The following is a 13,207-nucleotide window of genomic DNA, read 5'->3' as shown; positions in this document are numbered from 1 at the left end:
CATCATGCCTGCAGCCCCGGCTCTACTCAGAACTCGGTCATGGCTGTCGACTCCCAGGAGGACAACAGAAATGTTATAGGGAGATCCTTAAAGCATCTCCAAAGAGGGTAAACATCCTCACCAACTCCTGGGAGTCCCTGGCTTGCGAGTGACCAAAATGGAGACGATTCATTCGGGAAGGAACCAAACACTTGGAGAGGCTTCATCAGGAACACACAGAGGCAAAGTCAAGGTGTTGGAGGGAGCACACAAACCTCCCAACAACTCACCTACCCAATTCTTCAAGCACCATAGTTATGATCCCCAGCTGAATCTACCACTGGACAAGACTGATTCCACGGTGGAACTCAGCGTGATAAATCCTAACTTTTATTTGTTTGTTTAGATACGTGGAGAGTAGCTGCTGAACAGAGTCACAGGAATCAGCTGATGAACTTTTAACAAAAGAATAAAACATTTATTCAACAAGAAATAATGATCCGTATTACAATACTCCTTTGCCCACAACTATACGTTTACAGATATATACAGATTTGTAAGGATAACACAAGTTACAAAGAGTATTTTATACCCTAATGTTCACAGCAAGTACACTGTAAGTCAGGTGACCACACTCTGAAACCAAGTGACAGATGCCACCTCAACCAGATGCTATGGATCTCTCATTAACTCCTGTCCAAACGCCTGTCACACCATGAGTCAACCAGTCTCACTGAACTCCGTCTTTCACACGAGGATTTCGAATCTCCACTATCCAAGAGCTCGCCTTCGAATCATCTCCCAAACTGATACTTTCTCTCAGACGCCTTCCACAGGGTTCACCTCCAGGGTTTCAAACTTTCCTTCCAATGTTCCTCTCCCCTAGGTCACCACATGCATTCAAGCTGTCTTCCACGCACTCTCTCTCACTGACTCAGCCATCAACAGTACACCTTCATATGCTTCACATGTCCATAGCAAAGAGTTACAGACCTTCAGCCATCTCTTTGGACCTTCTGGCCTCTTGCAAGCTGTTCTCACTTTAAATCTGCTTTCTGCAGCTTTTGTCTCTTTAAATCTGAAGCTTGGAGCCTTTCTGTCTGCCCCTCGCTCTTAACTTCACTCAGCAGGATCTTTTCCAGGTTCCTGTCCTTCTTTTGACTAGAAGGTCTTTTTTGGGACTTTCTTCTGTTCCACTCCCCTGGATTTGGGGACTTTCTTCTTTAGCTTGGGACTTGCTATCTGTCCTTTTTGCTCCAGTCTCTCTCTGGCAGCTACTTTCAACCAATTTTAGCTCGGGACTGGCTATCTGTCCCTTCTAGGTGGCTTCTGTTTGGCAGCTGTCTTCAAACTGAACTAAAAACTGCTATTGCTTTAGGTTTTCTGTGTGTATCTGTGGGAAGGGCCTGCCTCTCTGCACCTCTGTTGCTAGGCTACAGCCCAATTTGTTTACCTAAACTGCAACAGTCATAAAACTCTCATTAGAAATGCAGGCACCTTTTAAAGTGAAACTAAAACTCAATTTGACCTTTTCTTAGCACACAGATACTCATTCCTAATGCCCACAAATACAAATATAACTTACTTAAACTGTCTCTGTTTCCTAACATCACCTGCCTCACATGTAGCAGAGTCTGCAGTTCGTGCATTGGACTCATCAGTCACCTGAGAATCTATCAAACCAGATTGGAAGCAAGCCATCCTCAAGCCCAAGGGGCTGCCTAAGAAGGAGAAGATTAGTTATCAGTGTCGTTTAAGTGGTGATTTATTCATTGGTGAAATCAAAGTTCCTCCCTCCTCTAGCTGCCCCTGCAAAAAATCATTCCCTCATGGTTGGTGTCCCTTTTTCGTATGGTGGGTCTCTGTGTTTGCAGAACATGAGAGCAGAGTAAGAATATGCAACTACAAAGGACCTAATCTCTACAAGGCAATGCAGTAACATTTGCTTATGTTAAATGGTTAACTGTCATGGTCAAACATCCAGGAATGCCATCAGCCAGAGTTTGTAACTGAATAGGGACGGAAAGGTACAATGAAGTATATGATCTGTTTGTGATACCAATCATGTATATAATTATATCTATGTGAATATTCCAAAATCTCACTTCACCTGAAAAGAAATGGTTCTATTTGTTATGGCCATTCCAGAGGGAATAATGGGGATTGCAATATTATGAATATTATGCCCCTTATCTGAGAGTAAAATGGGCTCCTCAGTGGACAAAGTTATTCTTTGAGCTCAATTAACTCTCACACAGAAGCAAGAAGCTAGCCTATAATAATTTGGCTATGCCAAAGATGCACAGGTATATGTCAAATCCAATCTGTTTAATTCATTTCTTCAGGGTTTCCCAAGATCTTCCCTTGAAATTACAATAGATGAATGGGAAATTATATGGTTTGATTTTTTTCAACTGCAAACACTTTGAGGAGTATGATAAATGTTACAAATTGTGTTTTCTTCTGAAGTTCTTTATTCACTTTCACCTCAAATTGCATCTTCCTTAAGCAGACCTAAGTCTGAAATGTAGATCCTTATTTGGCATGAAAGGATTAGTGTGCTGTAGTGTTTACAATCATTCTTTTTCCAAATCATTTGATATTGGTGTTCCATTTAGGTTGTTCACCATGTGCTTTTGCCACTAAAATAGATGGAAGAATCCATTCTGTATAAACATATAGTTAAGGCTAAATCATCAGTCTGATTTATTGCAGGAAAGAAATTCATTCTGAAGAAAGCATAAGTCAGGGGTTAAATGGCAATGCAGTCTTCAACTTATGCTAATAGTTAAGCTTGATGACTTCAACCAAAAGTTAATGCAGCACAGTAGGCAAATGCCTTACAGAAAATCTTAAATCCTTACTCACCATGAATTATTTTTATTACCTGCGTGAATGGGAAGTAGAAGCTCATTTGTTGTTCACAAGTTAATGAATTAAACAAAGTCCATTGCAATTCCATTTCACAGCTGATAATCTTGAGGCAATAACCACCTTTCCAAAAGGACACCCCAATGGATCAACCATTACAGCCAACAGCTCTGCGATCTTTTCAGAAGGGCAAACTTACATATGCTATCAAATATTTTTGAGTTGATGAGAGCTAAACCATAATTAAGAAAATAAAGGTTGGTATCTTCTTTGAACTTCAGAATTCCCTCCAAAGAGATTATGGACACTCATTCCCCCAAGAGAGAGAAAATCATTATAGAAACAACAGATATAATTCTGTTTTAAAAATCTCAGTGAATTGGTCCACTGACAGTTACACTCAATGATAGGCAACTGAAATATTTTACATTTTGAACTGAGGTTTAGGTTAAATGGAAAAATAATAAAAACTATTGTCAGACTTAGACCCAAGTGCTCATGAGATATTAAGACAGCTTTGTAGATAAGCTTTATAGGTAGGTAAGGAAGATATCACATACTGTGTAAAGTTAGATTGTGATCTTCAATAGATACTCAGAATTTTATCATTAGAGTAAGACCTCACAGGGATAGGGACTGATACTGTAGTTACTACAAGTGAAAAGAGTAATTTTTCAGCACTGGAAGAGTACAGATAAATAGTCTATTATGATAGTACAGTGTGGTACTGTAAATCAAATTGAAAAATGTAACTTAATGTTCTAAGTGCAAGCATAGACTTTACTAAAGCATATAGCACAAGTGTAGGTAGCTGTCAACCTAGCATGAATTATAAATATGGACAGATCTATCAATTTAAAAATGTATATAAGAGAACAAAGTACTTGATGCATGAAGATCAACTTCATCTTGTTGAAGCCTTCAAGAATAATAATTATATCAAGAAATACTAAATCCCTGTGAAATGTTGCCCATCTATCCATGATCGTAACATTAAGAGCGTGTTGTGGAGTATCAAAAAGACACTTGGCACAGAGTCAGCTGTAGGTAAAACAAATAGTTTTTATTCAGTGCAATTATGCGTACAGGGGAAATGCTCTCTCAGGAGCTCTAGGAGGCAATTCGAAGTTACACAGTTTCTATTTGTTATATATACCATCTTTGGGATAAGTCGACATTAACGCACAATGTTCTTATCTTGTATGTCTAATTCATTACATCCTTAATTACAAATGAGTTTACAGCAGAAACACGGAATGACTTGTTCATCACCTCTGTAGTTATGGAGGAATTTGTAAATCAATCATAGAATGACCTGACCTTAAGCACAAATGATGTTCACAGTTCTTTCCAACATATAAACTTTGCGTAACTATCCTGATATTTTGCTGCTGTGCCAAGTCATCTGCATACCTCAGCTTGGCCCTGAGGTTAAGCAATCCAGTTTATTACAGTATAATTCATAGACCATTCATCAACTCATTTTATCCTGACCCAAAAATTACATTCCTTTAGCTTTATCATGGACTGACCCATAGGCTAGTCATTAACTTCCTGGCCTGGTCAAAAGATCATATTCATTCTAGTTTATTTTTTAACTGCAAGCACTTTTTAAAACTTATATCTGCAACTTGGCCAGGCCTGGGTAGTTCCATGATGTACCCTGATATGCCTCTTCAGAGTGATCTGCACAATCCTCGTGGAAATGAAGTTCCTGTCTTCACCCTGAGGACTCCCTCCATCGTGTTGTGTGGCAGTACCATTGTACTATATGGGATAGACTAAGAATGGACCAGCAGCTCAAAACTGGGCATCCAGGAGGCACTTGTGGGCCATCAGCAGCAGCGGAATTATATTCAACGACAATCTGTAACCTCATGGCCAGGGCTACTCCTTGCCATCTGTATTACCATCATGCCAGGGGACTAACCCTGGTTCAATGAGGAATGTAGGAAAGCATGTCAGGAGCAGCACCAAGCATACCAAAAAAATAATGTGCCAACCTGGCGAAGCTACAACACAACTATACGTATGCTAAACAGCTGAAGCAGTGTGTTGTATACTGAGCTAAGCAATTCCAAAACAAATGGATCATATAAAGCTCTTCAGTTCTGCCACATCCACTAATGAATGGACCATTAAACAAACTAACAGGAGGAGGATGCTCCAAAAACATCCCGACCATTAATGAGGGGGAAGTCTAGCATGTCAGTGTAAAAGACAAGGCATTTACAACCATCTTCAACCAAAAGTGCCAAGTGGATGATCCAGTGCAGTCTCCTCCTGAGGGCCCCACCTTCACAGATGCCAGTCCTCAGCCAATTAACTTCACTCCACATGGTATCAAGGAATGACTGAAGGCACTGGATGCAGCAAATCTATGGGCCCTGACAAAATCCCAGTTGTTGAACTGAAGACTTGTGATCTAGAACTAGCCACACACTTAGCCAAACTGATGCAGTGCAGCTACAACATTGCCATCTACCCGACAATGTGGAAAATTGCCCAGGTATGCTCTGTCCACAAAAGCAGGAAAATCCAATCCAACTAATTAATACCCCATCAGCCTATTCTCACTCATCAGCAAAGTGTCGGACCATGCTGTTGACAGTGATATGAAATGACACTTGCTCATCAACAACCTGTTCACCAATTCTCAGTTTGGATTTGTTTTTATTTGTTCATGGGATATGGGCTTCACTGGCTAGGTCAGCATTTATTGCCCATCCCTAATTGTCCTTGAGAAGGTGGTGGTGAGTTGCCTTCTTGAACTGCTGCAGTCCCTGTGTGCAGGTACACCGACAGTGCTGTTAGGGAGGGAGTTCCAGTACTTTGACCCAGCGACAGTAAAGGAACGGCGATATATTTCCAAGTCAGGATGGTGAGTGTCTTGGAGGGGAACTTCCAGGTGATGGTGTTTCAATGCACCTACTGCCCATATCCTTCTAGATTATAGAGGTCGCTGATTTGGAAGATGCTGCCCAAGAAGCCTTGGTGGGTTACTGCTGTGCATCTTGTAGATGGTACAGACTGCTGCCACTCTGTGTTGGTGGTGGTGGGAATGAATGTTTAAGGTGGTGGATGGGGTGCCAATCAAGTGGACTGTTTTGTCCTGGATGGTGCCCAGCTTCTTAAATGCTGTTGGGAGCTATACTCATCCAGGCAATTGGAGAGTATTCCATCACACTCCTGACTTGTGCTTTATAGATGGCAGACAGGCTTTGGGGAGTCAGGAGGTGAGTTACTCGCCACAGAATTCCCAGCCTCTGACCTGCTCTTGTAGCCACAGTATTTAAATATTTTTTTCCTTTATTCTTTCCTGGGACGTGGGCATCACTGGCAAGCCCTGCAGTTGTTGCCCATCCCTAATTGCCCTTGAAATGAATGGCTTACTAGGTCACTTCAGAGGGCCGTTCAGAATTAACCACATTGCTGTGGGTCTGGTAAGGATGGCAGATTTCCTTCTCTAAAGGGCATTACTGAACCAGATGGGTCTTTACAACAGTTGATGACAGTTTCATGGTCATCTTACTGAGACTAGCTTCATATTTCATATTTATTAATTGAATTTAAATTCCACCAGCTGCTGTGGTGGGATTTGAACCCATGTCCCCAGGGCATTAGCCTGGGCCTCTGGATAACTAGTCCAGTGATATTACCAATATACCGCTATCTTCCTGGTAAATGGCTGAAGCCTGTTCATTTTCTGGTTAATATTTACCCCCAAGATGTTGCTTGTGGGGGATTCAACGATGGTAATGGCATTGAATATCACAGGGAGATGGTTAGATTCTCTCTTGTTGGAGATAGTCTTTGCCTGGCACTTATAGGGCAAGAATGTTACTTGCCACCTGTAAGCCCAAGCCTTAATGTTCTCCAGGTCTTACTGCATATGGACACAGAATGTTTCAAGATCTGAAGAGTCAAGAATGGTGCTGAACATTGTGCAATCATCAGCGAACATCCCCACTTCTGACCTTATGATGGAGGGAAGGTCATTGATGAAGCAGCTGAAGATGGTTGGGCCTAGGACACTACCCTGAGGAACTTCTGCAACAATGTCCCTGAACTGAGGTGTTTGACTTCCAACTACCATAACCACCTTCCTTTGTGCTAGGTATGACTCCCAATGGAGAGTTTTCCCCCCGATTCTCATTGAATTCAATTTTGCTAGGGCTCCTTGATGCCACAGTTGGTCAATTGCTGCCCTGATGTGAAGGGCAGTCACTCTCACCTCATCTCTTGAGTTCAGCTGTTTTATCAATTTTTAGACCAAGGCTGTAATGAAGTCATGCGCTGAGTGGGCCTGACAGAACCCGAAGCGTCAGTGAGCAGGTTATTGCTGAGTAAATGCCGCTTGATAGCACTGTTGATAACACCTTCCATCACTTTGCTGATGATTGAGAGTGGACTGATGGGGTGGTAATTGACCTGGTTCAATTTGTCCTGCTTTTTGTGGGCACTCAGTTCCAGACCTCATTGCAGGGTTGGCCCAAACATGGAGACAAGAGTCTAATGCAAGGAATGAGGCGAGAGTGACTTTGATAACAAAACAGCATTTCACTCAGTGTGACATCAAGGATCCCTGGCAAAATTAAAGTCAATGGGAATTGGAGGAAAACTCTCCACTAGTTGGAGTCATACCTAGCACAAAAGAAGCTTGTTGTTTTTGTTGGAAGTCAACTATCTCAGTGCCAGGACATCACCGCAGGAGTTCCTCAGGGTAGTGTCCTAAGTCCAACCATTTTCAACTGCTTCGTCAATGACCTTCCCTCCACCATAAGGTCAGAAATGGGGATGTTTGCTGAGGATTGCACAGTGTTCAGCACTATTCGCAACTCGTTAGATACTGAACCAGTCCTTGCCCATATGCAGCAAGACCTGGGCAACATTCAGGCTTGGGTTCAGAAGTGCCACATTTGTGCCACACAAGTGTCAGGCAATGACCATCTGCAACAAGAGAGAATCTAACCATTTCCCCTTGACATTCACCAGCATTACCATCACTGAATCCCCCATTATAAACTTCCTAGAGGTTACCATTGACCAGAAATCTAACTGGACCAGCCATATAAACACTGTGGCTACAAGAGCAGATCAGAGGCTGGAATTCTGCATCAAGTAACTCACCTCCTGACTCCCCAAAGCCTGACAACCATCTACAAAGCACAAGTCAGGAGGTGAGTATGATGGAATACTCCCCACTTGTCTGGATGAATGCAGTTCAAACAACACTCAAGAAGCTCAACACCATCCAGGAATAAGCAGGCAACTTGATCAGCACCCCATCCACCACCTTCAACATTCAGTCCCTTCACCACCCGTGCACAGTGACAGCAGTGTATACCATCTACAAGATACACCGCAGCAACTCAACAGGGCTCCTTCCACAGCACCTTGCAAATCTATAGGTGGAATTTTACAGCCTTGTTGCGGCTGGGGTGGGGCCATAAAATGTAGCAAGTGTCCTGAACTCCATTGACTTCGGTGGGGCCAGAAAATTCCACCAGCGTGCAGGTCTATAAAATTCCACCCTATGACTTCCCCTACAAGGGCAACAGATGCATGGGAACATGCAAATTTCCCACCAAGCCACACACAATCCTGATTTGGGACTATGTCACTGTCCCTCCATCGTCACTGAGCCAAAATGCTGGAACTCCCTCACTAACAGTACTGTTGGCGCACCTACACCACGTAGACTACAGCGGTTCAGCTCTCACCTCCGGTTGCTCAAGGGTTGCTAGAAATGGGCAATAAATGCTGGTCAGCAACGAAAAAAAAACGACAAACTGTAATTATTTCTTTAATGTTTAGTCGTGTGCTTCAGTCAACAGCAGCAAATGCAATTTGAAGCTCTCCAGTCCGCCGATGCAGAGGCGCTGTTAATGGAGCATGTTGTTGGTTGAGTCTGGTCCCAGCTTTGAACTGCAGGTTGGAGATTCAGTGGTTCCGATGCTGTTGTATTTTAATATTCGCAGTGTCAAATTAAATGGCGAATTCGGAGAAATAAGGTTTGGGGAAAATACACTATATTTAGCAGAGACACGAATAGACATTTGGAGATGCTAAAAGGTGAGTACAATGTGCCGTATGGGAGCGGCAGTGCCCACCGAGTGTACCCATCTCCTGGGTGGCAGATCCTGAATGAGTGCGGCACCGGTGAGCGGATACATGTCACCGATGAAAATAGATAAATTATTTCCAAGTGAAAAAGAATTGAATTATTAAACGCTAAAGATACAGATTGAGCATAACTATTGTTCAATGAACTTAATTATGAAAAAAAAAGTCGATGTTTGTGTAGTTAGGATTTTTAATTGTTTAATTCATGGTCTTTTTTAGTAGTTGTGAAGCTGAGCCCTGTGCTACAAGGTTTGCACACATCTTCACAAAAAGTGTTGGGCAAAGTTTTCAAACCGACGTTATCATTTTTGTAACTAACGAAGGTCTAACCCAGTTTTGTTTCTGTTGTATGGAACTTGTAGAACAATCGAGGACCCATTATTTTACCGTGTTTCTTTAGTGTGAGATAGAAGATAGAATAGCCGTACAACATGGAAATCCAATGGATGAATAGTGTCAATAATTGACCCCAGCTCAAGGCAGCTACTTTAGAAAATTCCGCCCTGTCCAGTGTAGCACTGCTCTTACCCAACCCAACCCACACCCAACTATCGATTGCTCATTAAATGTAAAGTCCTGAACGAGTCCCCACTTTCTCAAGCTCAACATCAGAAGACCAACAGCATAATTTTTAGTCCCAGCCCTTGACTTCCTTTCCGTGGCCATTTTTGGCTGAATCAGACCATTTGTAAACTTGATGCCCTGTTCAGCTCCGAGCTGAGCTATAATCTCTACATCCTAGACATGGCCAAGAGCTTTGTCCACTTTGGCTTTAGCTCTGCTGCTGTGCCAACATATCCCTTCTACATACCATTACCACCACCACATTTAACTATTCTAATACTTTTCTTGCTGGCTTCCTATCCTCCATAAACTTCAATTTGTTCAAAGTTTTGCTACGTGTTTCTATTCTGAATTAAATTACACTCAGCCATCCCCCTTGTCATTGCTGACCTACACTGCCTCCTGATTTCCTATAATAAATTCAGACCCTTGTTGTTTTTTAATATAAATTATGTCTCTGTCCCTCTCTTTGTAATGTTCTCCAGCCCTATATCCCTTCCTAAACACTCTACCTCTGACCCATGTCTTCTGTTGCCCCTAGCACCTCACCAATTCAGCTGCCTGAACCCCATGGAGATGCCTCTATAGATTTCTCCACTTTCCAACTTCTCTCCGTCTTTATAAAACAAATCTCAAGATCCTTTTCTTTCACCAAACATTGATTGCTCTTTCTAGTTACTATACTATTTGTTCCTTTTCTTTGTGCTTACTTGAGAAGTGCCTTGGGACATTTCATTAGGCGATAGCTGTGGCTCAGCTGGTGGTACTTCTACCTCTGATTCACGGGGTTGTGTGTTCATTCCCACAAAATCTAGATTGACCCACCCAGCTCTGTCCAAGGTGCCATTTATTTGAATGGGACATTAAACTGCGGTCTCATCATTCACTTCAGGTGGATATAAAAAAAATCCATGGTATCATTCATAGAAAAGCCGAGGTATTCTCTTCCCAGTGTCCTGAGCAGTATTAATCCCTCAATTGACATCACTAAAATAGATTATCTGGTTATTTAGGTTATTGTTGATTGGGGGCCTTGCTGTATACAAATTGGCTGCATGTTTCCTAAATTACAGCAATGACTACACTTGGCTGTAAAGCACTTTGGGATGCCCCAAGATTGTGAAAGGTGCTATATAAACACAAGTCTCAAATGGGGCTTGAATTCCCAAACTTCTGACTCAGAAGCAAGAATGCTACCACTGGATCAAGGTTGACAACACGTAATTGTTCAGACATCTGAAGAAGTAGGCATTCACCTTTGTAATTCAATGACAGTACCAGCTACACATTGTTTGAATTAAGGCCTTCCCTTTCCTTCAGTCTGTTGTATCGTGCAAACATTATAACGCCTGATGCCGAGGCACCAGGAACAGTTGCACACGTGCACTCAGTCTGCATTGCGGCTGCTGGCACATGCACGGTTAGGAGAAATCTGTTACCTGTGACAAACTGGCTCTTTTTCAATAGTTCTCAACTGCAGCTTCCCCCAACCCCATCCTACATAGTAAATTGCCTGATCTCGAATTGAAGCCTCCAGTTGCTCCCTTGAATAAGTTTGTAGCGTTAATGGTCAGTGTTGTGGTGATCTTCTCTGCCACTGTAAGGATTGGTCCTTGTGTCTGTATCACTGACTGCATCCACATGTGAGAAGTGCTCCCTCTAGTGTTGTGGTATCAATAGCTACAGCCTTGTGCAAAAGTGCCCAAATACAACCTGCATATATTTATTGACTCACTGTATTCTTGGAAAGTTAATGTATTGTTTTATCCTGTTGAATTTGAAAAGCCAATTAAACAATTGGCTTTGTAAAATAAGTTACTGCTTGCTCTTCTGAGAGAGATGTCATCACTGGCTGTGCCTTGATTCGAGGATGACGCCGACCCAAAGTCACGAGTTGCTGCCATGGGTCTTCATGTGACTGAGCAGGCTGTTTCCCGACCTGCATATTTTTGGGCACATGCGGCAGGAGGTCCCATGAGGTAGTGGGATCTGGAGTGCAGTATTTGCTTCCTCTTCTTTTACCACTCAGCCTCATCATTAAAACTTTGGGACTCGAAGCATGATGCAGCTTGATGAACAAGTTGTTGCCATTCTGAATGATTGGTAGCAAGCTCCTTCCAGTTGGTAAGGTCAATGCCACTATGCCTCAAGGAGAGCTTTAGACTGTGTTTAAAGAGTTTTCCTTGTCCTCCATGGATCATTGGCCATTTGAGAGTTGAGAGAACAGGACCTGGCGTGACAGACGGTTTTTGACCATCCGGACACAGTGTCTAGTCCATTGAAGTTGATTTTGTAGAAGTTTTGTCTGAATGCCTGTGGAGCTGGCTTAAAAAAAAGACACTAGTGCTTCTGCAATGGTCCTCCCACTGAATCCGGAGAATGCGGTGGAAGTATTGCTGATGGAATTTCTCTACTGCTCTTATGTGTCACTGATGCACAATCCAGGTCTCACTTCAGTACAGGAATGTGGTGACCACAACTGCCCTGTAGAACTTGTGTTGATTTGCCAGAAATCTTTGTTGTCAAACACTCACTGCCATAGTTTGTAGAAGGCTGAACTGGCGCAGCTGATGCAGTATTAGATCTTGTCAATGGCGGCCTTTTGTGAGAGGTGGCTGCTGAGGTATGGGAATGCTCAACATAGTCCACAGTGTCTCCTTCAGCATATATGGGAGGTGGAATATTTGGCTGACTAGGTGTGGGCTGATATGAGTTTTTTGGTGGTGTTCAAGGACAGGCCAAGTTTCTTTTATGCAGAATTGAAGATATCAAGAGTGATTTGAAAATCTGGTGCAGAGTGGGTAACAACACTGCAGCAATCCGCAAACTACAGATCACGTGTATCTATGGTGGTCAATTTAGTTTTGGCATGAAGCCGACCAAGGTTAAAGACCTTTTCATATAGATGATATTTAATACTGGGAGTCCAAGTTCAGCTCACAACCAATCTGGAAAATCTTCACACATCCAACTCAATTCCAAAATAGTGGAATCAAGCAGAACAACCCAAGGTCGTAAGTCAAGAAAGCAGCTTTCCATCAGCTCAAAGCTGATGCCCAGAGATAAATCCAGAAGATAAAGGACATGTACTGGGAAGAGAGAGCCTTAGAGATCCAACAGTATGATCATCATGACATGTGAAGCTTTTTTGGAGCCACCATGGCCATCTATAAACCAAGGTCAAATGGGGATCTCCTTCATTCATAGGATGATGTTTCTCCTCTTAAGGGTGACAACACCATCTGTCTATCTTGGAAAAAACATTTTGAATAACTCTTCAACTGTGATTCTAGCATGGTGGCTGTACACTCCAGGCTATTCCCCCAGTACCCTGTGGTAGAATTTATGGATGAACCACCATCGATGGGAGTTCTGCAACAAGCAATCAAGCAGATGAAAAACAACAACAGCCTGAGGCTCCAATGGTGTTCCAGCTGAGATCTTCAAAGCTGGTGGACTTCTGTTTATATCAATATTCCATGCAGTAATCCTATAGATTTGGGAAGAAAAAAGAGCTCCCCACCCCTTTTTCCTACAACTTCAGGAATGTGACAATTGTAACTATCGTCAAGAAGGGGGCAAATCACTCTGTGGAAACTATTGAGGGATTTTCCCTGCTATGGAAAAGAGGACAATACCAAGATGCAGTCTCCTGAATTGCTGCCTT

The 13,207-nt window shown here is 42.6% G+C and overlaps 1 protein-coding gene across 1 annotated transcript in view; it reads left to right on the top strand.

The window, feature by feature from the left end:
* Positions 1–8,749: 8,749 nt before the first annotated feature.
* Positions 8,750–13,207, top strand: part of LOC144694189 (lysosomal amino acid transporter 1 homolog) — a 58,920-nt gene continuing 54,462 nt past the window's right edge. Inside the window, exon 1 of the mRNA XM_078564545.1 lies at positions 8,750–8,929. The gene's annotated coding sequence lies outside the window, so the exon portion shown is untranslated. The remainder of the gene's footprint in view (positions 8,930–13,207) is intronic.

Source organism: Cetorhinus maximus, chromosome 19 (genome assembly GCF_964194155.1).
Source record: "Cetorhinus maximus chromosome 19, sCetMax3.hap1.1, whole genome shotgun sequence".
Taxonomy (NCBI): Eukaryota; Metazoa; Chordata; class Chondrichthyes; order Lamniformes; family Cetorhinidae; genus Cetorhinus; species Cetorhinus maximus.
The sequence above is the reverse complement of the archived record's forward strand: the minus strand, read 5'-3'. Positions and strand labels throughout refer to the sequence as shown.